The 25,203-nt window shown below is 33.1% G+C and overlaps 1 protein-coding gene across 1 annotated transcript in view; it reads left to right on the top strand.

Annotated features, from left to right (window-relative positions):
* Nucleotides 1–25,203, top strand: part of LOC106099848 (protein amalgam-like) — a 120,610-nt gene that overhangs the window by 18,757 nt on the left and 76,650 nt on the right. The window lies entirely within an intron of this gene.

Below are 25,203 nucleotides of genomic sequence, written 5' to 3'. Positions count from 1 at the left end.
GATTTAGATTTTTGGCACGATCTCCAAATTATCGAGTCGTAACGAGGTCATTGACTGAATTTGCTAGTCAAATTCGTATAAAAAGTTTCAAGTAAAAAATACAATTATCGGTTGAGTCAAGTAGAGTACAATTTTAATTCAAATGTTTACGGTACATATCAGAATAATACTTTTGTCTAGTCTACACATCCAATAAAAAAATTTCTGTTACCAGTCGTAAACATAGAGCAAAAACCGTCGGATGTCTGTTGTTTTTTCGTGTCGTAGACGTATGAGAAGGCTGAATATAATTGTAAAGTAAATGTATATGAAAAAATATTAAATCAGGGCTGTCACAAACCGTAGAATTAAGATAAATTTTATCTGTTTGACAGCCCTGGTTTCTTTGTAAGAAATCTGTGAAAATATATATCGGCTAGCTGAGTACAGACTTTAAATCCAGATTGAACTCAAGGCTAACTAAATTTACCGATAAAACAAGCATCTCAATTAGATTTGCGTTAAAATTGTTTTAGAAATCGCTATAAACTCTTACACAATACGCAGTATAGCCAATATTCTTTATATTAATATGTTAATAAAGTGTTACTTAAATAACAAAAATCCCTGACTTACTTAAGCCCTTAACAAATCAAACAAATTACACCTTCAACTGCCCATAGACTACAATGCTAATTTTTTTATAATTTATTCAGCTAAAGACTTTAAAACACATTTTTTGTCTATGAAAAACTAGTTCTATTCGAGGCCATAGATTAAATTCGTAACGGGTGACAGTAAATAATTTTTTTTTCTGCCAAAAGTTTTATTTTTTCTGCCATCATTTTTTTAGGCAGATACTCAATTTTTTCATTATTTTTTAATGCAGTTATGTTTATAATAGCAACTAACTAATTTTAACTTGTTTCCAATATACGAACATCAAAATATTTTTTCTATACTATTATAATAAAGCGTAAACACACACTTCTTTGTTGCCTAAGATCTCAGCTACAAGATATTTTTGAATAATTCTTTTTTTTATAAAAAGCCTTACACTTACGTCACGCTAAAAGCTATATATCATCACGCCATTAAACTTAGGGGGTAAATATTTTGGATAAAACCCTAATGTGGGAAAGAGACTATAAGTTGCTGCCAACATCAAGGATTGCCATAGTAAGGTAATTGGTATTTTGACATTTGCTATTGATAATTTAACAAATGCAAACAATAAATTTATAATTTCATGCGGGTGAAGACGCACGCGAACAGCTAGTCAGTAATACGCAGTCAATATTGGGAGTGAGCGCAGTTTGCCTCCGTACAACTGTTGTGCGATTGTCGATCGTTTCGCTTCCAATTCAACTGTTTAGTTGCACAACTAAAAATCGAGTTGTGTGCTCATAGGAATCAAAGCAAGACTAAACAGTTATGCGATAGCCAAAGTTGCGCGTGCTCTAATAATGAAGACCATAGACATCGTCTTTTTAATCAATTTTGACGTTCCGTTACCTGCCTCCGGCTGACGTTTGATTTGGCGTCATTACTACATTCAATATAACGGTAATTTTATATAATACTGCTTAATTTAATACTCTACGTGTGTGTTTTTATGTATGTTCCGTGTACGGCATTGTAATTGGATGATTGGAGTGTCGAAAGTGTTTTAATATGTACTTCTATTTAGAGTTTTGACAGCTGGTTACTCTTTGACATCTGATAATAATGTAATTGTTTTTACAATGTTGGCCACCTGTTGGACAAAGGTGATTGGTTTTCAGCCACGATGGTTTCTGCAGTTGTGAAGTTAGTTGTTCTTATTATAGTTTTTTTTCGACTGCACAAAAAATCAATACAGACACACCCGAAAACAGAGGTCAAAGACCTTTTCAAATTAATTACCAGTTCATTACCAACGTTGAATAATATTTCAATTGTCAGAGAGTTATAAATAAGTTTGGATGTGGCATTATTTCTAAAAGAATGTAGTAGAAGAAAATTAAATCTCTCACCATTAGAAGGCTACGTTATCGCCGTGTATAGGCTATATTTTTTGCATGTGGACAAAGTCGCAACAGCTAGTGTTTAATATAATTTTAGTGTCTAACCACAGCTGCATAGCGTGCGATTCAAATGTCGAGTGCATCAACCTATTTGATGCACATGTGGTGCAAGCCTGCATTATTAGTTTATATCATGCATGTGCAAATAATATGAAATATAACGGGTATTTGTGTCACTCGTGTGGGATAGTTACACTTATGGAAAGTCGTTAGAAATTTGTCCAAATACATGTAATTTAGAACATGGAGTATAGATTTAATTCCCATAGGCATCGTCAGACAATAGTCTAAGCTAGGTCTAAGGGCTATCATTAATAGTTTGTTATTTAGCGTAGTTTTATATCTATACTGTTTTTTTAAAAGAAGAAAGATTTGTATTTAAAATAACTCAAAAACTACTGGACCGATATCAAAAATTCTTTCACCAATAAAAAGCTATATTTTCAGTGAATAACATAGAGAAGATTTTTATGTTCTATATTTTTTTGATTTTACTAGGGTGGAGAAGGGCCAGGTTATACCCTAGTCTACTCGGGAGACTCATTTGCTAAGACCTAATTACAATAAATATCATATACTTAGTAATTGAAGCCGACTGGTTTTAGATAGAAAAGAAAATGTAGTTATTTATAACGACAGCTGTAACTTTTAGATGTTTTCTAAAAGTAAATAAATGTAAGAAGATAATCTTAAACGACTTCATAGTATTTTTATCCATCTTATTGACATATTAAAACGAAATAAATTGTGTAAATAAAATGTACATTTACGTAAAGTACTATAAAATTATCTCCAATAAGAAACTTAACACTTAAAAATATTACTATCGATGTAATAAATGTAGATACCGCATCCATTTGTCATTTGCGTCACGAATGAAAGTGATTCTTGTAAATTTCGGGGACACAAAATGGACTCGATGCACGCAATGTAAGGATATGCTTGCTATCAAGTTTTTGTGAAACCAAATGGATGTATAAAGAGATAGCTGTTGCTCGCGACTTCACCCGCGTGAAAAAATAATAAAAATATAAGCCTATGTTACTGATAACGTAACTTTTTAATGGTGCAAGAATGTAAATCGGTCTAGTAGTTTTTGAGTTATTTCAATACAAACAAAAATACAAATCTTTCCTCTTTACAATATTAGTATAGACGAAAAGAATTTTATATTTAACTGGATCTTTGTTGGATGGGATTATAAATTTGACGCTGGCAACCGATAGCTTCGCATGGCTCTAAAACTGATACGAAAAATTAAACATTAATATGGGACCCACTTGCAAGCACTATCTTTCGGATATAAAATAATTTTCAACATCGGTCCACTAGCGGCGGTATGCCGTAACACACATAAAAATATACAGAGGAATTGACCTCCTTCTTTTGGGATGTCTGTCAAATGTGTTTGTTTCCATCACATTAGAAACCTCTAAATTTGTATTTCTCTATTGTTAATCATTTCTTTCATCGTAATCTAGTTTGCAAAATTTCACAACTTTCAAAATTTCAATTAACATCTGTGAAATATTCAATGTATGAATCAATATTTGCACTTTCTTTGCAAACACGCCAATTCTCACATATTATCTCTCACCTACATTTTGTTGCGAATTTCAAGATAATGTGACAGTGATAACAATTTTAACCTGCATAGAGGCGCGATTTTACACTCTTGTATGCTTTAAAATCACTCTTATTTCGTTTACCTAGTGTTCATATTGCAACACTGAAAAAAGTCACATTTTAAAACCGCATATGAACATGGAAATGCATATGTTTTATTTTAACGCTTTTATAACGCGCGTTATAAAAACGCCCGTGAGCGTAGGTATTTACACTCCTTGTAAAATCTACACTAAAAATGGAGATTTATGTTTTTTTAATCAGTAACGAAGACAGTAACAGTAGTTGAGCCCGCTTTATCATCTTCGCACTGTAGTGTCGGCTCGCCCTGTGTAATACATGACCACACAGAAAACAGGCGTGAAGTGGGCGCAATTCTGCTTACAGTCTGATGAGTTGGTGCCGGAGGATCACTTTAGTCCCTTTTCCTTCCCAACCTTTTTACTATACGGAAAGGATGGGAAGGTAACGTGGATTTGAAGACACGTAGAAAAAAGAAACTCATAAACTTTTATTCATTATTATTCTTTTTAATGCCATGGTTTGGACTACGTACTAAAACTCTCTTTATTGGCCTGTACCAGACAGATATACTCTAAAAGTAGGACGACAGATTTTTGGTAAACTTCTAAATCTCTTGATAATGTTATCTGAAATCTGTACTTTTCTTACATAACATAGATAAAAGTTGAACGATAAGCGTATTTAGGTTGGAATTTTAGAGTCTTTAGAAAACTTACAAAAAATATTTGCGACAATCTGTTCACGTATTCTATAGGAAGATAAAATCTTACTAATATTGTAAACTAGCTTTTGCTCCCGACTCCCTCCGCGTGGGATTAAAAAAAAGTGTCTACGTGTTCTTCCACACTATCCTCTACATCTGTACCAAATTTCATCGAAATCCGTTCAGACGTTTAGGCTATAAACTCTAACAAACAACTTTGGCATTTTTAATATAAGTATGATGCGAAAGTTGTTAGAGTTTGTAGCCTAAACTGCTGAACGGATCTCATTAAAATTTGGCATAGTTGTAGAGAATAGTCTGGAAGAAGACATAGGCTACTTACAGTTACAAAAATGGTTTTTAACATCAACATAAGTAAGGTTTTGGTTTATGTATAGCCTGAACGACTCATATTTGTAATTTCTCAATTTCAAGTCCATTTTAAGTTTTTTCAGAAGAACAAAGTCACAGAATACTGTGACCTTGTTCCCAATACAATGGTATTTGAATGTTGACTGACTGTCAAATAAACACCACAGATTGTGTAAACTTTGACGTTTTGTTTGTATTAGTCGTACTTACGTAAGTAACTTTGTAATTGTAGGTCAAATGTTTTAATATAGAAATACGAGTAATATTGGAGTTACGTTTCAATGGCAAAATAATTTTTTAAGCAAGAATACAATTAGACAATGTTTAGGTAAACACGCGTTTTTTTTTACTTATAAATGTTGCATAATGATTAAAGTTAATTGCTTTTACCCGCGACCATGGTGGGTAGACTAAAAAAAAACTAATTTTAGTCCGTTTCCCTTTCCACCCTTATCTTAAGTGGAAAGGATGGGAAGGAAAAGTGACGGTGGAGGAGACGCATAGGAAGAGGAAATGTCCTCTTTATGTGCGTATCCTTCGTCAATTAAGGGTAGGCAACGCATCTGTAATTGCGGATGTTTATGGGCAGCGGTCGCTTTCCATTTCGATGGATTCAGGCCGCTTGCTCGTTTGCCACCTTATATTATAAAAAAAAACAAAAGCAAGTAGCCTATGTGTTCTTCCAGACTACATCTATGACAATCATCGTCCGTTAAGTAATTTAGGCTACAAACTCTAATAAACATCCATGTAAACTCTCGCATTTATAATATTAGTAATTTACTTAAATCGGCGTATATCAAACTTATTTCTTTTACCGCCCCCTTTGAAAATCAATCTTTCAGCGCCCCCCGTTTTTATACAATTTTACTCAAGTTTAAAATGCTATATAAAATAAATGAAATTACATATTATCGTCCCCCTAACCCATATCATCGCCCCCAATTTTTTCTGGGCCCTATAACGCCCCTCTCTAGGTTTCAAAAGTTATCGCCCACTCTGAGAAACACTGACTTAAGTAATACTCCAAGTTAAGTTATTTGTAAGATTTTTAATTAGACTTCATCTTATCAATGTTTAAATTTTATCATAAAAAATGTAAACGGAAGAGTTACTTAATTATTCTTATCAAGAATTAAATAACATTGATTACGAATGTTTACTGTAAGTTTACGATTAGTACTTTTGTAGGTTACTTATGTTATGCGACGAGACGATGGGGACATAAACCAGAAAGTGTTAACATGTGGATGGCTACAAAGGAAGAGGAAGACCGAAGAAAGTATGGATTGTGTGAAAGAGGATATGCTTAAGAAAGGAGTGGATTCAGATATGGCTGATAGAGATGTATGGAGCAGTACATACTGTGGTGACCCTTCATAAGGGATATATTCTTCTGTTGCTCGCGTTTTCTCTCGCGTGGAATTAAAAAAATAATAAAAAACATAGCCTATGTTACTCACTGATAACGTTGCTTAATGGTGAATGAAATCGACATAGTAGTTTTTGAGTTATTACAATACGTACAAAAATACAAATCTTTCCTCTTTATAATATATATTTATTTTAGCATATATTAAGTAGTGTGTGTTCTTTCAGACTATATTTTACATCTATGCCTTTTATCAACATACGTTCAGCAGTTTAGGCTACAAACTCTAACAAACATCCATCCATACAAACACATCTATACTAATATTATAAAGGAGAGTTTTGTATTTTTCTTTGTATTGAAATAAGTCAAAAACTAATGGGCCGATTTCAAAAATACCTTCACTATTTAAAAGCTACATAATCGCTGAGTAACACGGGCAACGTTTTTTATTATTTTTAAATCTTACGTAGTCGAAGTTGCCAGTAATAGCTAGTTTATAACATTAGTAAGATTACTATTAATTCACGAATATAGAAGACCTAATAAATATAGAGTGAAAGAAGATACGCTTAGAATTAAATTATAGATATGACAGGCAGTATGTATGGAAGAGGTACAGACAGAGTACAGAGGTACTTTGTCGATATTAAATAGGTGATTACGAAAATCGAATACATTGCTATAAGTATTATGAAATTGGAGCGTTTTTAAGTAAATTGCAACATCAGCATTAGTTACGCTCTTAAAAGGTTAGATTCTAAATCGAATTGCGCATGAGTTACGTTGGTAAGGGTATTGGTAACGTGAACGAATTTACTCAAACGAGTACGAACTCGAAAATATTGCGTCATATGATAACGTCTATAGTTATATCAAGTTTCCTTTAGTTTTTTGCAAGTTAAGTTTTATTATAAAATTAAATTTAGCCCGTGACTTCGATAACATGAGTAATAGAGTAAGTAGAGTATGGGCCTCTCCCACCACTGGCTGATAGAGTGTCAGATAGCTTAAAGGTGAAGTCACTGTCAGATAGAGTGCCAAAATCTGATATTTCCATCACAGATTTTATACGTCGGATTGTTATCAGTCAATTTAAGAATTTGGTAAGACTGACACTTTTCTTGTAAATCTTACTTCTTACTAATATTATAAATGTGAAAGTTTAGATGGATGGATGGACGTTTGTTAGAGTTTGTAGCCTAAACGGCTAAACGAGTATCGCTAAAATTTGTCATAGATGTAGAGGATAGTCAGGAAGAACACATAGGCTACTCATTTTTGTTTTTTTAAATAGTACGCGGACGGAGTCGCGGGCGAAAGCTAGTGTCCTATAATTCTTGTGAATTGTCAGATAATAATCCAACGTATAAAACTATCGGAAATATCGGATTTTGTTACCTTATCCAGTGACGTCATTTTTAAGCTATCTGAGCCTCTATCAGCCAGTAGTGGGACAGGCCACGTAACGTTCTTTCAGAAGTCTGTGCTTTTGTTATCCGTCAAGCTGTTTTGTACTTTTATATCGATCCAGTAATCTAAATTTTATATTAGTAAGATTATTGTATGGGTTAACCTTATGGTGTTTACGTGTTGGATATGTTTATGATAGTGGAAATGTTTGTATTAAGATATAGGGTTATTAGGTAAACAAGATCTTATTGCATAAACACATCCACGGCCAATATACAAGTAAATATCTCACGTCGAGTTAGCTCGCTTTTGTCGTGTGGAATGGTGAAGTGTGAATTAGTTTTTCGTATTTACATTACAATTTTTTAAATAAATGTGTGGTTGTTAGTAATACATAGTACATTTAATGGTTGTATTTGATTTTTATGTTTTACTAGCTGTTGTCCGAGGATCCGTCCGCGAATCTATTCGAAATTGAGATCAGTTCAGCTGTTTATTAGATACCAGCTTTCACCCGCGACTCCGTCCGCGTGGTATTAAAAAAAACAAAAATAAGTACTCTATGTGTTCTTCCATACTCTGCTCTACATCTGTGCCAAATTTCATTCAGATCCGTTCAGCCTTTTAGGCTACAAACTCTAACAAACATCCATCGCTCCATCCATCTAAGCTTTCGTATTTATAATATTAGTTAGATTTACTTTCAAGCAAATAATATCTCGCATTTATATATTAGTATGATAGTTTCAAGTTCATGTAACAGTTTTTAAAAAGCCTTTACTTGTTACTTAAATAAATCTTAGTTAATAATGTCTAAGTTGTATAGAAATTTTCTTCTATTTATTTTACGGTAAAAACACCAATCTATTTTAATATCTCATATGGAAGTAGACTTGTGCAAACACTTTTGACAAATCGCACAACTGTGTAGTCGCGCTTTGATTCCTATGAGTTATGGAGGTGCGCACACTTCTCGGTTATTAATTGTGCAAACAAAACAGTTAAATTGGTTAAACAATCGACTATCGTACAACACTTGTGCGATAGTTTACTCAAAGGTGTGCCCGCTCTAAATCAGAAATCTTCATTAACTACAATAATTTATATCCCTAAATTATGGTCTGAAATTCGTTACCGCGAAATAAGTTTTGGGTAATGCCTACTAAAGAATATTAATGGACGTCCATTAAGGGCATTTGGGTGCGGCTAAAATACTTCGATATCTTCTTTATTATCATTAAATTATAACATTGAAGTTTTATTATTACAACAAACGATCGTCATTGACTTTTAAAACGCATTGTACACGGTAAGACATTGAAAAATCAATTTAAATACATTGTTATTAAAAAATAAAATATACATTCACTAGAGTGTATATTTAAATAAATATAAAAGCAATATATAAAAGAAATTATTATATAAACAATAAATATTTTCACATATAAGTTGGCGTCCCACAGGGATCTAAATTTAGACCAATATTATTAATCCCGACAGAATGTCATATCTAATTTACCCATAGCTATTAAAATAACACGACATCAGCATTCTTAAAAATATACTTCTTGTTAAATATAGAAATGTGTTATTCCTCACATTATAAATCATAAACCCTTGTATCCAACAGCAGATCAAACCGCAAGTTTATAAAAGAAAAAAATTAACGCCACAGTCCAAACGGTATCTCAAAATTGATCTTTAAATCTATATTGTTAGGTATCTAAATCTATTACAGGCTGTATTTCGCATTTACTTTGTGCCCTTTTGTTTTACAAATGTAAACTGGATCTTCACGGCACAGAGATGTTTATATTTGCATTCTATAATAAATATTTTAAAGTGCTGATCAAGGTTGGAATGACTGGTTTTACTATAGAGGTTTTATCAAAGCCCAGTCATGTTGACGCATTCGGTCTAAAGTTAAATACGATGTTATTGTTAAACAGAATTCTGGGACGTCAATAACTTACCTTAAGGAACGTTTATTCTCATATCTTTAACGTCACTAAGGGCTCTTTTTAGTGTAGAATTAAGGACTGTTTATAACTGAATACATTTTGAATTATATCATACTAATATAAATGTGATTGTTTAGATGGATGGATATTTGTTAGAGTTTGTAGCCTAAACGGCTGAACGGATTTCGATGAAATTTGTTGTAGACGTAGAGGATAGTCTGGAAGAACACATAGGCTCACTTTTGTTTTTTTTTTTAATTCTACGAGGACGGAGTCGCGGGCTAAAGTTAGTTAGCAACAGATATAGGACGATCATAGTTGTTGAATATTAACCAATATATGTGCAGAGTTATGTGTGGAAGATTTGCGGAGAAGCAAATGCTTCGTTAAATTCCAATATAAATATCTGTGCGTCAATCGCTTTATGACACCGAAAGTCGTATGGTAGAGAAAGGGTGATGTATTTTTAGACATGCAGCATCGTGTAAAGGTTTTGTACGTTTTACCACGTTACTTAAACGTTTGTACAAAGACGTTTAATTCGGTATTTTGAAGTGTTACAGGGAATGATATTACTAAATTCGACGTCATTGATCACTTCCATTTAGATTATAAAGGTTCATTGCACGCATTTGATTTGACTTTTTTGAGGAAAAAAAAAATAAAAGAACATCAGACGAATTGAGTAACTCCTTCTTTTGGGAAGTCGGTCAAAAAGAGGATAATTATGCCTTCCATCTCCCGCTAGGTCTACGCACGCATGAGACACCGTCTCTATGGAAGTAAAAAACAAATGCAAATAGCCTATGTGTTCTTCCAAACTATTCTCTGTATCTATGCCAAATTTCGGTGAGTTCCACTCAGCAGTTTAGTCTACAAACTTTAACAAACATCCATCTAAACTTTCGCATTTATAATAAGACTAGCTTTCGCCCGCGACTCCGTCTGTGCGGAACAAAAAAAAATGCAAATAGCCTATGTGTTCTTCCAGACTATCTTCTATATCTGTACCAAATTTCATCAAGATCCGTTCAGCAGTTTAGGCTACAAACTCTAACAAACAACCATCTAAACTTTCGCATTTATAATGAAGTAAGATTTGTACAAATCGTTTATATCATCGTGAGTTTGGTTAAATCATTTTTATAATGTGTACTTGAAAAAAAAGTCAATTGTAAATTTTCAATAACAAGCGACATATAGAACTTTTACGGCACCCCTCGCAGCTGCGGTAGACTAAACAATATTACCGTCAAAATGACTAATCACCGGTTAAAAAATAAATTATAAGCGGCCGTAACGTAAACAGAGAACCGAGGTTTAACCAGTTTTTTTCGGCCTTTGTCTCACACGTTCCATCGATGTACGAAGTGTAGTAGAAATTGTATTACTTTGAAAGGTTTATTACTAGCTTTTGCTCGCGACTTCGCCCACGTGGAATTAAAAAACATAGCCTATGTTATTCACTGATAACGTAGCTTTTTAATAGTGAAAGAAATTTTGAAATCGGTCCAGTAGTTTTTGTATTTCATTACATACAAAAAAACAAATTTTTCCTCTAATACTGGTAATATTAGTACAGATAATTGCATTTATCATTGTTCATATTTAAGGCTTAAGTACAAGCAAAAACATCATAAAAGACGAGTAGTATTTTTCCATTATTTTAAAAGAAAATCAATCTTATAATGCATTCAAATTTATAACCTCAAATATCCAATACTAAAAAGTTAATTCAAAGATTTTTTCCTACAATAAATTAGGAGCAATTGAAACCCCAATACCTGTAATAACACAAATAAAAAACTAAAGATAAAAAAAGGATATGAACCTTTCAACTCCTACCGTTAACCGATAACACTAAACTAATTAGTATAACTCTGACAGTTCTATGTAAGATGGCGGCTCGCACGTGTTCAGCGTTGTGGGGGTTTGACGTTTGTCGAAATGTGTTGCCAGTTAGAAAACCAATCGATTTATTTTTAGATTTAATAGCAAGTTTAACTTTGTAAATATAAATGCGAATGTGATGTTTGTTAAAGTTTGTAGTGTAAACTGATGAACGAATCTCGATGAAAGTTGGTATTGATGTAAAGAAAAATCTGGAAGAACACACAGGCTACTTCATTTTTAAATTCTATGCGGATGAAGTGGCGGGTAAAAGCTATTTGGATGTTTATTTTTAAAACTATGCCAGTATTTGAAGCCAATTTAATTTCATTCTTTTAATGTTCGATTGATGACCGATTTCAAAAATTTGTACCATAAAAAAGCTATGTTATCTGAGTAACATAGGCTATGTTTTACTTATTAACTTCACGCGGGCAAAGTCGCGAGCAACAGCTTTCATATTAATATTATAAATGTGAAAGTTTAGATGGATGGATGTTTGTTAGAGTCTGTAGCCTAAACGGCTGAACGGATCTCGATGAAATTTGGTATAGATGTAGAGGATAGTCTGGAAGAGTACATAGACTACTCACTTTCGTTTTTTTTAATCCCACGCGGACGGAGTCGCGGGCGAAAGCTTGAAACTACAAACATTTCTTGGTGAACCATTAAACTAAAATGTTATACATTAATAGCAAAAATACATCATTTCCTTTTATTAACAGCAATTAATATTAATTATATTACCCTTGAAATTATATTACCATTCGGCTGAAATATCAGTACTAAAATGTAGTAGAAACCATTCGACTAATAAGAGTGCGCGAAATGTTTCACGCACCTAAATTAATTGCGAAATAACATTGACCTGAGAATTACCAGAAATAACGCACCATATATCCTAATTTCGGAATTGTAATGTTTATTACGAAGACTACTAAGGAATAACACTTTATTTTAGTTTGGTTCTTTCTTACAATGATTACGCTGTTATTTCTTAATTAGCCTATCTGTTCTTCCAGACTTTGTTCTTTCAGCGAGAAACAATGATTTGTTTTGGAGATATTTAGTACCATTCGTCTATCTAAACCTAAGGATTTAATATGATGCGTTCCTGGCTTCCTATTTGTTTTGTTATTACCTAGTGACTCATTAGGATTGAACCAAGTTTCAAAGTAAAACTGATATTACGTTGTTTTGAATATCATGAAGTTATCGAACATACTAACGAATAACTAAAGCTTTAAAAACTTTATTTTTCAAACCATATATCCAATTTAAATTATATAAATTAAAGTGAAACGTTAAAACAATAAACAAGCGGTTATCGATTCTACCGACTGCCAAGGATTACATTAGAGGGGTAATGAGGCGTAAGGGTTCAAACCCTTGTCAGATTAACTATTTAAAACAGGAAATAGTCAAAGGAAGATGCTACAAAAGCGACGACATATTATATTATTCTTAGCTGGGAATATGGTTCAGTCCTAATTGTTAGTTTTTTAACTATTTTGATGTATTCTGTATTCTTGAAGGTTATTTAGTCTGTGCTATAAATCAATACCATCTGTCATAATTTGAAATAACGATAAGCTTTGTAATTGTGATCCTAAACATTATTTAAATATGTCGTGGTTTTAAAATGTCGTAATTCTGCTTGTTATGTTAATAATCGGATAGTAGTCGGATGTCAAAAATAAGGGTGTTGCATTAGCTCGACCACGCGACGGCCATATTGGTAAGGTTTTTCTGTGCAAATTGGAAGAAAACATAAGAGGTAAAGACTACATTTTATTAAAGCATAACATGGCTGTGACGCCCACATAATAAACAATTCATTTCTCTCATATAAAATACTAGCTACTGCTTGCGACTTCGCCTGAAATTAAAAAATACTATGTTACTCACATTTAAATTACCTTTCTAACGGTGAAAGAATTTTTAAAATCGGCCCAGTAGTTTTTGAGTTATTTCAATACATACAAAAATAGAAATCTTTCCTCTTCATGACATCGGTATCGGTACACAAATAAGTAGCCATCGAGATTTATTAAGGCGTTTTAGTCGTATAAAAGAAACAAACCATCCATCTATACTCTTGCACTTAATTATGGTTAAGTAACAAGTTAAGATACGTTTCAAACAGTTAAGTCATTCAACATTACATCTTCACAGCTTTTTAAATATAGTATCGATGATGGATAAATTGTTTAGAAGAAAGATTGTGTGACTTTGTGTATGTAATGTGGATGTTTTTTCAACTAGTTACGTTCTAAGAGCGTCGGTGGTTTAGTGGTTAATTACTTGACTTATAATCTACATTTCTTGGGTTCGAATCCCTTGGTACCAATGTGACATGTACATAATTTACCCGACGTTCTTACGGTGAAGGAAAACATCATGATGACTGCACATATCGGCGAAGAAATTCAAAGATATGTGTGAAGTCAACCAACCTGCATTTTGCCAGCCTGGTTGACTATTGCCTAGTCACCCTTACTTAGCTAGTGATGATGATCATATAAACTTTATCTGAAGTTCTTACGGTGAAGGAAAACATCTTAATGTCATTATATCGGCGAAGAAATTCGAATATATGTGAAGTCAATTTGCAGTGGACCTGAGTTGGAGAGAGATAGAGAGTCATCTCTAACTTAGGGCTCTGAATCCTTCAGGACAACATTTAACAAAAGAATTTTAAGATCGATTTTAAATATCGAATACAGATTTTGTGCGTAAGAAGTATACGAACGGCTTTGTAAAGTAAATTTGCCTTTCACAAAATCCCAAGCTGCATATCGCATTCCAAACAAATGAATCAACGTTTCTCGTGAAGTGGAAATGGAGGGGATAGAGTGGGGTGTTAGTTAATTATGATGTACGATTACTAGGAAATTATTTGAAGGGTCACTTTTAAATTGAGTAATACAGAGTTTAGTGCGTTTGTCTAAATTGTAATTGTTTTGTGTAATTAAAAAGTTTTAAAGTTTAGTTTTGGAGAGTTATAAACAGTTTTAGTTTCTTATAAGGAAAGGATGGGAAAGGAAAGTGTATTTGATAGTAGATACGCATAGGAAGGGGAAATACTTGTTTGTGTGCATCTCCTCCGTCGGTATGGTATGTCGGTACGGTAAGGTATGGTATGGTATGGTATGCTTATTTGCCACCTTATAATGTAAAAAAAAAAACCAAAAAGACCCTACATTATAGGGATCTTAGTAATGTAGTTTTATATTTGAGAAACAATATATCAAATAAGAACAAGAAGAAAGTTATGACTGTGGTACACAGGAGGTATGATTAGAGGAGATGTATGGATTGCGTGAAAGGAGACATGATCAAGGGAGTGATGACCGAGATGACGGATGATAGAGTTGTTTGGAGTACGAAAACTTGGTACGCCACGTAAAACGTACGCCGAGTAAAGATTGGTATTTTCATATGTGATGAAATAACTCAAAAACTACTGGACCGATTTTAAAAATTCTCTCACCATTAGAAAGCAATGTTATTGTAAATTTCACGTGGATGAAGTCGCAACAGCTAGTACCAAATTCAGTTTTGTACCTTTAGTTATGACGAGTTGTTTCCGGCGACTTCTTTCGCGTGGTATTAGAAAACATACAAACTGTAAGAATTACAAAAAGCTACGTATCCTTCGGGAACCGGACATTTCTCGGGGATGAAGCTTATCCCATGTGTACTCCAGACATTGTTTTATATCTGTGCCAAATTTAAATAAGATATGTTGAACCGTTGCAGAATGATAGAGTAAACATTAAAAAACTAAATTAATGAATCCCACGGGAACCGTAACTATTCCCGGGATAAAAAGTAGCCTATGTGTTCTTCCAGATTATGCTCTAAACCTACGCCAAATTTCATGGAGATCCGTTCAGCCATTTAGGCTACAAACTCTAACAAACATCCATCCATCTAAACTTTCGCATTTATAATATTAGTAAGATTAGGTTCTAATCTAAATTAGGTCAGACTACGTGCGGTCTGATAAGTATATCAGCGTCCGGTGTAAATGTTTGTTATTCGCCGACTTCTTAGAAACAAATGTCATGTCTCTTGTGTCACTAAATGATGACCCTAGTTTAAACGCTTGATTCTGTATATCGTTGTAATATGAGTGTAGGTATTGGATTTCATTGTTAGAAAATATACGTGAATATTCTTAAGGTGAGATCACGAAGCAAACTGCTTGTATATTCTAGTGTGTGGGACATTTGGAAATAGGTTTTTCAGTTGAAATCTTTTTCGACTTTACTATGTTCGGTCGTAACTGGAAATTCTGAAAACACATTTCAACCTATTATATATGTATTGACGTTTAGTGTATTTCTTTTATTCATGGTTTAACTATGGATCGAAAGCGTTGTAATTTATGTTTCACGATTTTCAATAGATGTAAAGTTGTTTTGTTTTTTTTTTTCATATAAAATATATGACTCTCCAGTTTCGGTTCAGATAATTTCGACTATATTTTATCCGAAACCTAAAGTCGAAATAACCAATAAATGACGTATTTATTGCGTTTTTTAATTCTAATAAATTAACATTCTTATTTTTTGTCTTTGTATTTAGATATTTATAATTAAATAAATCTGTTTTTATTAAGAAAAAACAGTAAATATCAAGTTGTTAGTTTATTACTTTACAAAACGAAAATACAGGTCGTTCACCTTTTTGCAAAAGTGAATTTTAGGGGACTTCATCCTCATCATTTATTTTAATACTAGCTGTTCCCGTGCGGCTTCATCCGCATGAAATTATGAAAGTTTTATTTTATTATTTACATTTATCAATTTTACCAATAGCAAATGTCAAAATGACATGACATGACAAATCTTGGCAACCTTGCTTCCTTGATGTTGGCAGCATCTTATGGTCTCTTTCCCACATTAGTGTTTTTATCCAAAAAAATTTAATGGCGTGAAAATATTTAGCCTAAAGTGTAACGTAAACTTTTTAAAAAAGCATTATTCAAAAATATGCTGTATTTGCTGACATCTTAGGCAACAAAGAAGTGTGTGTTTACGCTTCATTATAATAGTATAGAAATATACGTGTAAATTTCATTCCACAGTTGGTACTCAACCTTTACACCCGCATGATTCCCTGATAAACATAACTAAAGAGACTAAATTAGTATAAACGGCTTAAAATTAACACAATCCCCCGTCCTGCTCTAACCATGTACGTGTGAACGGGATGAACGCATCTGAACGTGGTAATATCGCTGGATTGCATTCATTACGTAATTCGGGTTGGTATTTGTCTTAATTAGATGTTAAGGAGCAATGGACGTAAATATTATTTAATCCGACTCACCAGCAGTTTAATATTACAAAATGTTACTGTCAAGAAAAACTTAAAGAAAATTATGAAACAATACTTAATTTAAAACACGACTTAACGTGACAACCTTCAGTGTAACCGACCAGTTTCGTGTGTTTTATAATTAACTAGTTTTAGACCGTGACTCCGTCCGCGTGAATTAAAAAAAAGTAGCATATGTGGTCTTCCAGCCTAACCACTACATCGTCAAATTTCATCGAGATCCGTTTTGCCGTTTTGGCTACTACCTCCAACAAACATCCATTCAAATTTTTTTTTGTAAAGTTTGATAATGGTTTTTCGATTGAACCATTCAATATTGCAATATTAAGCCCTTCAAATTCGCTTAGTTGGCCACTTTAACGATTGTCGGAATTTTATTAACTACCGACAGCCCCTAGCTTGTCAAAACATCCGAGGGTTAAACCAGCTAATTGGCTATTTCACATTTCCGCTGGGGTTCAATACATGTCTCTATTTTATTGCATTGATAAATAGCTTATTGGATCGGATCCGTTGATTGTTTCACTTTGATGTTGTCGCTTTTTCTGCGTTAAATTTTAAGCATAAACTGAACGAAGTGTTTGCCTCTCTTTCACTCTGCTGAGATATTACATCTTCCTTCTTTATCGTGTAACGATATGTGATCTGATGTCAGTTTTTCACTTGTTACTATTAAAAATTAAACGTATATCTACACTATTGTGAGATGTTATATTGATACTACCTTTGGACGCGACTGTGTTCGCGTGCAATTAAAAAAAAGCAAGTAAAAAAAGTATTCTTCCAGACTATCATCTACATCTATGCTATTCAACGAAATCCATTCAGTTGTTTCAGTTACAAACTCTAACAAACATCCATTCAAACTTTCGAATTAATAATATTAGTATGATTGTTGATTATTACGTCAATGATATTGGAACGTAAGAATTGCCACTTGGGAACTATAGTTTGCAAGCAATTTATAAAGAGCAATTGTCTGTTGGCCTTGGCATTGGCTTGTTTGATGCCAAATGAAATCGATTGATATAACAATTAACATGCGGGAGTGTGTCGAACATGGCCAATTCCGTATAACGGCCAACATCGGCCAACAATAGATGATTGACCACTACTAATATAACTCGAAAAGTTTACACTTATTCTAGTATGGAAGAGTATAAATATATATTTAGTTGTACTCTAATGTTATTGTTATTGACAATAGTAAAAAACTTAGAAATAAGAGGAAAGATTATAAAAAAAAACATTGTACTTCGTCGTCGTGTTAAATATGAAAAGTATCTATAGTATTATAATAATGCGTTAACACACACTTCTTTGTTGCCTAAGATGTCAGAAATTACGGCATATTTTTGAATAATTCTTTTTTTAATAAAAAGCACTACACTTACGTCACGCTTTAGGATATATATTTTCACGCCATTAAACTTAGGGGTAAATATTTTGGATAAATACCCTAATGTGGAAAAGAGACCATAAGTTGCTGCTAACATCAAGAAAAAAAGATTGCTAAGGTTTGTCATGTCATGTCATGTCATTTTGACATTTGCTATTGATAAGTTGACAAATGTTAATAATAAAATATTTTTTTCATAATATTATGCGGATGAAGTCGCAGGGGAACAGCTAGTTAAATAATAAATATTAAGTGTAAAAACATCGCATTTCATTATTACATGAAAAATGGGTTGAAAATTTAAAATATCATTTGGGCAGTTAAAGTATAGAAGGTAGTGCTTAATTGTAATCAAAATTCTGTTGCATTTTTTAATAGCTACTAATAATACAAAGTTACGCAATATTTTGAAAGAAACAGGAACAAGTGTTAATTATGTTAAGAAAACAGAGATAATGCAGATGGGATTCTTGGCATTCGAGAGTAAAATGTCTATTTTGAAATTCCGCTTTGTTCGAATTTTAAATCGAATTTCATTGCATTAGATAACACCAGAATTTCATTCGAGTTTAATTCGAGTTACAATGGTAATTCGACAAAGCGTCGTAATATTGACTATATTGGTAAACAGGGGTTCTTAAGGGTGGGGTGAATAAATATACTATCGAAATTCATGCGGGAGTCGGGAGTGGGCAGTAAACATTAGTGGTAATATCTTTATTTTTATTAATGTTTTTGCCGTGATATTTTCAAATAAACAATAACTATGTACTTAGAGACTGTCCCACCAAATTGTAAATTGTCTAAAAACAATTCAACGTGTAAAATATGTGATAACTATCTGACAGTGACGTTATTTTTAAGCTATCTGAGCCTCTATCAGCCAGTAGTGGGATAGGCCCTTATTCTTATGTAATTTATACTATAGTATGCAGTAGCATTCCAATGCGCCATTGTAGCTGTTTTAATAGCGCATAGGTACACGTTTCTGCTGTCAGATTAACATGTGGTTTATTGAAATGCGTTAAAACCTTAACAATGAGATTTTATTATTGTTTTAATATACAAGTCGTCTGCCTTGACTTCGCATTCATCTGCATACCTTTAGGACAATACTGATCCAGTCCTATAATTTTATATTAGGTATTCTGATGTAATTTGATAAAGCAAGCAACCAGGGTCTCGACAAAGACAGGAACCTCCTAACTATGTGGTATCTAAAATAACTGCTTTTTGAATCGGGCCCTTAATCCGTAAAGAGAATTCTTATCAAAATGTTTTCCAATACTCTAAGTAGACTTTACCACTTTCTAGTTAATCTTACTAACATAATAAATGCGAAAGTTTAGAAGGTTGTTTGTTAGAGTTTGTAGTTTATTGCTGAACGGACCTCGATATTTGGCATATGACAGATATAAAGGATGGTCTCGTAGAACAAATATAATACTTGCTTTTTTTTAATTTCACATGGACGGCGTCGAGGGTGAAAGCTAGTAGTTCATATTAAACGGGGACAGTCCTCCACTGGCTTACGGTTACTAGTAACATTTATTGTCATAGTTCTTGCAGTCAAATCTAGTCTTGTTAATAAACGCTAACAACATTGCCACGATCGAACGCTCCCGTTTAAAGTACAACTTTGCGTAAACGTTTGTAATTAGTACGATTAAAAAAACAAATATGCTTACGTAGTACACAACACTAAGACCCATTTAAGTTGTTAATCTATACTTCTATACTATTATAATATAGCGTAAACACACACTTCTTTGTTGCCTAAGATGACAGCAATTACAGCATATTTTTGAATAATTCTTATTTCAATAAAAAGCTCTACTCTTACGTCACGCTTTAGGTTATATATTTTCACGCCATTATACTTAGGGGAAAACCCTAATGTGGGAAAGAGACCATAAGTTGTTGCCAACATCAAGGAAGCAAGGTTGCCAAGTTTTGTCATGTCATGTCATTTTGACATTTGCAATTGACAATCTGACACATGTAAATAATAAAACAATTTTATACTGATGAAATCGCACATAGCTAGTCTTTTGATATTTCTTGAGACAGCTAGTATGAGCTTTGTTTAGTTGTTTTAAATATCTTTTATGTCTATGGTTAGAAGTTTAACGTATTTTCAGACAACCGCGGTAACTCCCCGGGCCAGATAAGTTCGTATAATTACCTCTTCGTGTACGATGCGTACATTTTCATTGTTTTTCAATGTGGGTTCAAATCTATTAAGAAATCGTATACAAGTATAAAACCGCCTACGGAAGGGCACGTATGCTATTAACATAAGATAAATTCGGCTAAACTTTATTACGTCATATCCTGTGTTAGGGTTGCCAACTTTCAATTCGACATTAAACCTATGACAAAACACAGTCGTAGACGTTAGTTACTTATTATACGGTGAACTCAGACACAGTGCAATTAAAATTAAAGGTAGACGCTAAGTTAAAGCTATTGTAGACAGCCTATTGTTAAATGGGGACTGAATTTTATTACTTTACCGTAAATACCAGTATTTGTTACACCACCCTACTTCACTTGAAGATATGTACTCAAAAATTATCAGCAAATTATAACGAGTTTCAACCGGGTAGGTAATAAATTTCCTCGACTGTACTCAAAGTAGGGTGACAGCCCTACAGTGTCCCTTCATGAGAATTACAATTATTATTCTACCCACTAACAATTCGCGAATCAACCTATAAGTTAAAACAATCACGCATTAGGTAGTTACAATTTTGCCCACCCGTACTTTATTTAGATTTCTTGTAACGAAATACGTTCTAAATTTAGTATGAAGATGTTACCGTAAAATTGTAAAGACTATTATTTTATGAACTGCTTATAACTTCTCTGTGAAAAACTTCGAATATGCATAACACTCTGATTTTAGAGCGGGCGCACATCTTTGTCTAAACTATCGTATAACTGTTTTGCGATTGTCGATTGTTTCGCAGCCTTCAACTGTTTAGTTGCATAACTAAAAATCAAGTAATGTGCGCACCTCCATAAGATATAAGAAATCAAAGCGCGACTTAAAAATTGTGCAATCACGTCAGACTTTTGAACTATTAACAACCAGTAATATCACATTTAAATTACATGCAAGTATGCCAGCTACTGGCATGTATGCCCTTAATTTTTCTTTCTAACTGTATGTAATTCGTTTATGTTCCATATCACATTGATATCCTTCCGAATTTTCCCGCCGTCTATTTAAATACCATCGCCCTACTTTCTCCGCGCGTTTGGCGATCAATAGGGTCGCCATGATTCTCTGGAAAGTCTATTTCTGTCCTCAAATTCCTTTCTTTCGCTACGTTACTGTTAATTCACGGCTGTAGCTTGCCTTACATCTCAATCGATAATAATGTAATAAAATGGAAAGATTTGTATTTGTGTATGTTTTGAGATAACTTAAAAACTACTAGGCCAGTTTTAACATTTTTTTCACCATTAAAAAGCTACGTTATCAGTGAGTAACATAGGTTACATTTTTATTTCACGCGGGTGAAGTCGCGAGCAACAGCTTGTAATATTATAAATGCGAAAATAGTCGGAAAAAACAGATAGACTTTTTTTATTTTAATTATGCGGACGGAGTCGCATGTAAAAGCTAGTCGGTTTATAAGACGTTTTCGCGTTAACGTTACTTTTATCCTAATAAAGTAAAATATCATGGTGGCTATAGCTATCAGAGCAAATACGTCGGTTGTTATGGCAACAGACGGCGTCAAAGCGGCGCCTAGAGTGGGCGCTCCCCCAAATTACAGGCGTCGGGACAACATCAATCTAGACCATAGCATAAATGACCCGAGAATAACAAGCCTATATAGTTCGACTAATATAACTTGATGCTGGAACGAAATATAAATATAAAATTTCAGTTTTATAGCTATCTATGTAGATAAATATAACCTATACTGGGTTTTAACTGAAAAGAAGGCTTTTGATTTATTAGTTTTTGCCCGCGACTCCGTCCGCGTTAAATTTAAAAATAATAAAACGTAATTACAAAATATAGCCTATGTTACTCACAGATAAATTACCTTTCTTACGGTGAAAGAAATTTTTAAAATCGGCCCAGTAGTTTTTGAGTCTAGTCGTTACAATCAAACAAAGTTTTCCACTTTATAATAGTTTAGACAAGTACACAAGTAAATCATTTAAAATCTTAGATAATTCAATGTCCACTCAAGGTTGAGTAGTGAAACGACATTTAACAACAGAGTCTTAAATAAATAATCCCACTAAAATTTTCTGTAAAATTGTTTGAAATTCGTTTCAGAATATGTCCGTTAGACGTTCATGCTATAAGCAGTTACGAGTCTAGTTTGCTCATAATCTACACTAAGACGCACTCTTACAGATTAGTTAACGTTTATGAATATCGTAATAAGACATAAAAGAATTCCGAAACTTGTAGTAGGGACTCCTTGTGGACCAAGTTTTTCCATACAATGAAGAACACTTTTACTAGAATTCCACTGGTAATAATTACGTCAATTTGATTAAGTTTTAACTAACGAGTTAATTATTCGAATTAGTTTTAATCAAACAAAATACATTATTAATTTATCTAAACTAATAGATAACTGGCAACACACATCAGCAATATGGCGTCGACATCTGTCATTTGTCGATTATTATCTGTAGAGCTCTATTAAAATGTGTAAAAGGGGCGGAACTTTTAAACGCCAAATTATACGTGAAATTGTTAATTAAAACAAAAGTGTTTGGCAGAATGGATTACTTTTGCCTTAGATTGTTTCGTCAAAGAATAAAAATTCAGTCAATTACTAGTCTACGAATTAAAAAAAAATTGGCAGAATGGACAGAATACCTTTGCCTTAAAACAATCTCATCGAATAATAACAATCTGATCAATTACTAATAAAGGTATAAAAAAAATTGGCAGAATTGACAGAATACCTTTGCCTTAAAATTATTTCATCAAAGGATAAAAATCTGATCCATTACTAGTCTACTTATAAAAAAAACTTTTGGCAGAATGGACTGAATACCTTTGCCTTAAAATAATCTCATCAAAGAATAAAAATCTGATCCATTACTAGTCTACTTATAAAAAAAACTTTTGGCAGAATGGACTGAATACCTTTGCCTTTAAATTATTTCATCAAAGAATAAAAATCTGATCCATTACTAGTCTACTTATAAAAAAAAACTTTTGGCAGAATTGACATCAGATCTTTGCCTTAAAAAATTAAAAGTCTGTATATTTAAAAAACTTACTAATTTATTATTAGTTAATTATGTTTATCTAAATGTATTTTAGTAGCGATAATCGATCTAAAAGAATCGATTTGGAAATCTTTTAATGTTTATTCATAGACTACGAATCAAATTACGGTACAACAATGGCATATCACCGTTATAAAGTAAAGTATGGACCATCTGCGAATCACATCTGCCTATTCAAACGTATCGAATTGCGGGCATGCGATATCTCATATGAATGTATATTTATTGAATACTGAATTTGAATGGATGAACCTAGTTTAAGCTTGTACACACCTTTGACTAAACTAACGCACTGTTTTGTCGCTTTGGTTCCTATGAGTCCTCTAAACTGTTGAAGGCTGCAAGACAATCGACAATCGTACAACAGTTGTGTGCTTCAGCGAGTTTTAGAACAAGGAGTGTGGTAGAAATTTAATTAAGAACTGAAATAATGTCGTATTAAAAATGACAAATTGATTTTTTTCTATACTTTTAAAATGTAACCGCACCAAAGGCATCTATACTATTATAATATAGCGTAAACACACACTTCTTTGTTCCCTAAGATGTCAGCAATTACAGCATATTTTTGAATAATACTTTTTTTAACAAAAAGCCCTACACTTATGTCACGCTTTAGGCTATTTCTTTTCACGCTATTAGACTAAGGGGGTAAATATTTTGGATAAAAACCCTAATGTGGGAAAGAGACCATAAGTTGCTGCCAACATCAAGGATGCAAGGTTGCCATGGTTTGTCATCATGTCATGTCATTTTGACATTTACAATTGATAATTTGACACATGTTAACAATATAATAATTTTACGCGGATGAAGTCGCACGGAAATAGCTAGTATATTAATAAAAATGACTAATATCCTAGGGATTTATATTACAAATAAAAATTCCACAATAAAAGTTATTGTTTTACGACTTAGAGGTGTTGTTTTTACAATGCCACCTGCAGCGAACGATTTTAGTCAAATCGTAAAACGTCCATTTTTTGCCGTCACCTCGACATTCCTTTGTTTTCAATATATCTGAAATATTTTTATAATAGTGGTTTTGATTTATTTCGGAGATTGTTTTATCTGTGACAAAATAAATTGCTCTTATAAAAGTTTTCTTACTATGAATGTGGAGGTACACCGGTAGAGGTAGACATAGAAAGAGATGGATTGCGTGAAAGGTGACATGATCAAGAAGGGAGTGATGACTGAGATGACGGATGATAGAGTGCTTTGGAGGACGAAAACCCGGAGCGCCCTACGGGAGTAGGATAAGGCAGGGGACATGATGATAATGAAAAGTTTTCTCTCTCCGTCTGTTAGTTTAACATACTCACACAAATAAAACGACTTTTTTTCTAATAAAATAAACTAAATGATTAGAGTTCTGTCGCACTCAAGAGTTGAGTGGTCTTTTTAGTATACTCTTAGTGTAAATATTTCATACAAATCTACACTAAGAGCTTCTTCTACGTTGCAGTTTATTTAGGTTACCTAATTACTAATTCTCCCATGACTTTTTATCACCGTAACTCTAATAACCGTACGGATGTTCTCATGCAAAACTTTACGTTTCGTTTAAAAAGAAATTCATATATTTAGTGCCTTTTTGATGTATACTAAGCAGTTGACGTAGATTGAAAAATAACAAAGTAAAAAATTCTATACTGAATTTTATCAAATCTCAAGCTAAAATAAAAAATCAGGACAATATAATAAAGATTAAATTTATTTTAAATTACTTTTTTTTATAATATAAGGTGGCAAACGAGCAAGCGGCCACC

Source organism: Papilio polytes, unplaced genomic scaffold (genome assembly GCF_000836215.1).
Source record: "Papilio polytes unplaced genomic scaffold, Ppol_1.0 DF824325.1, whole genome shotgun sequence".
Lineage (NCBI taxonomy): Eukaryota > Metazoa > Arthropoda > Insecta > Lepidoptera > Papilionidae > Papilio > Papilio polytes.
Note: the sequence above shows the minus strand (reverse complement) of the source record. Positions and strands in the feature narration are given on the sequence as shown.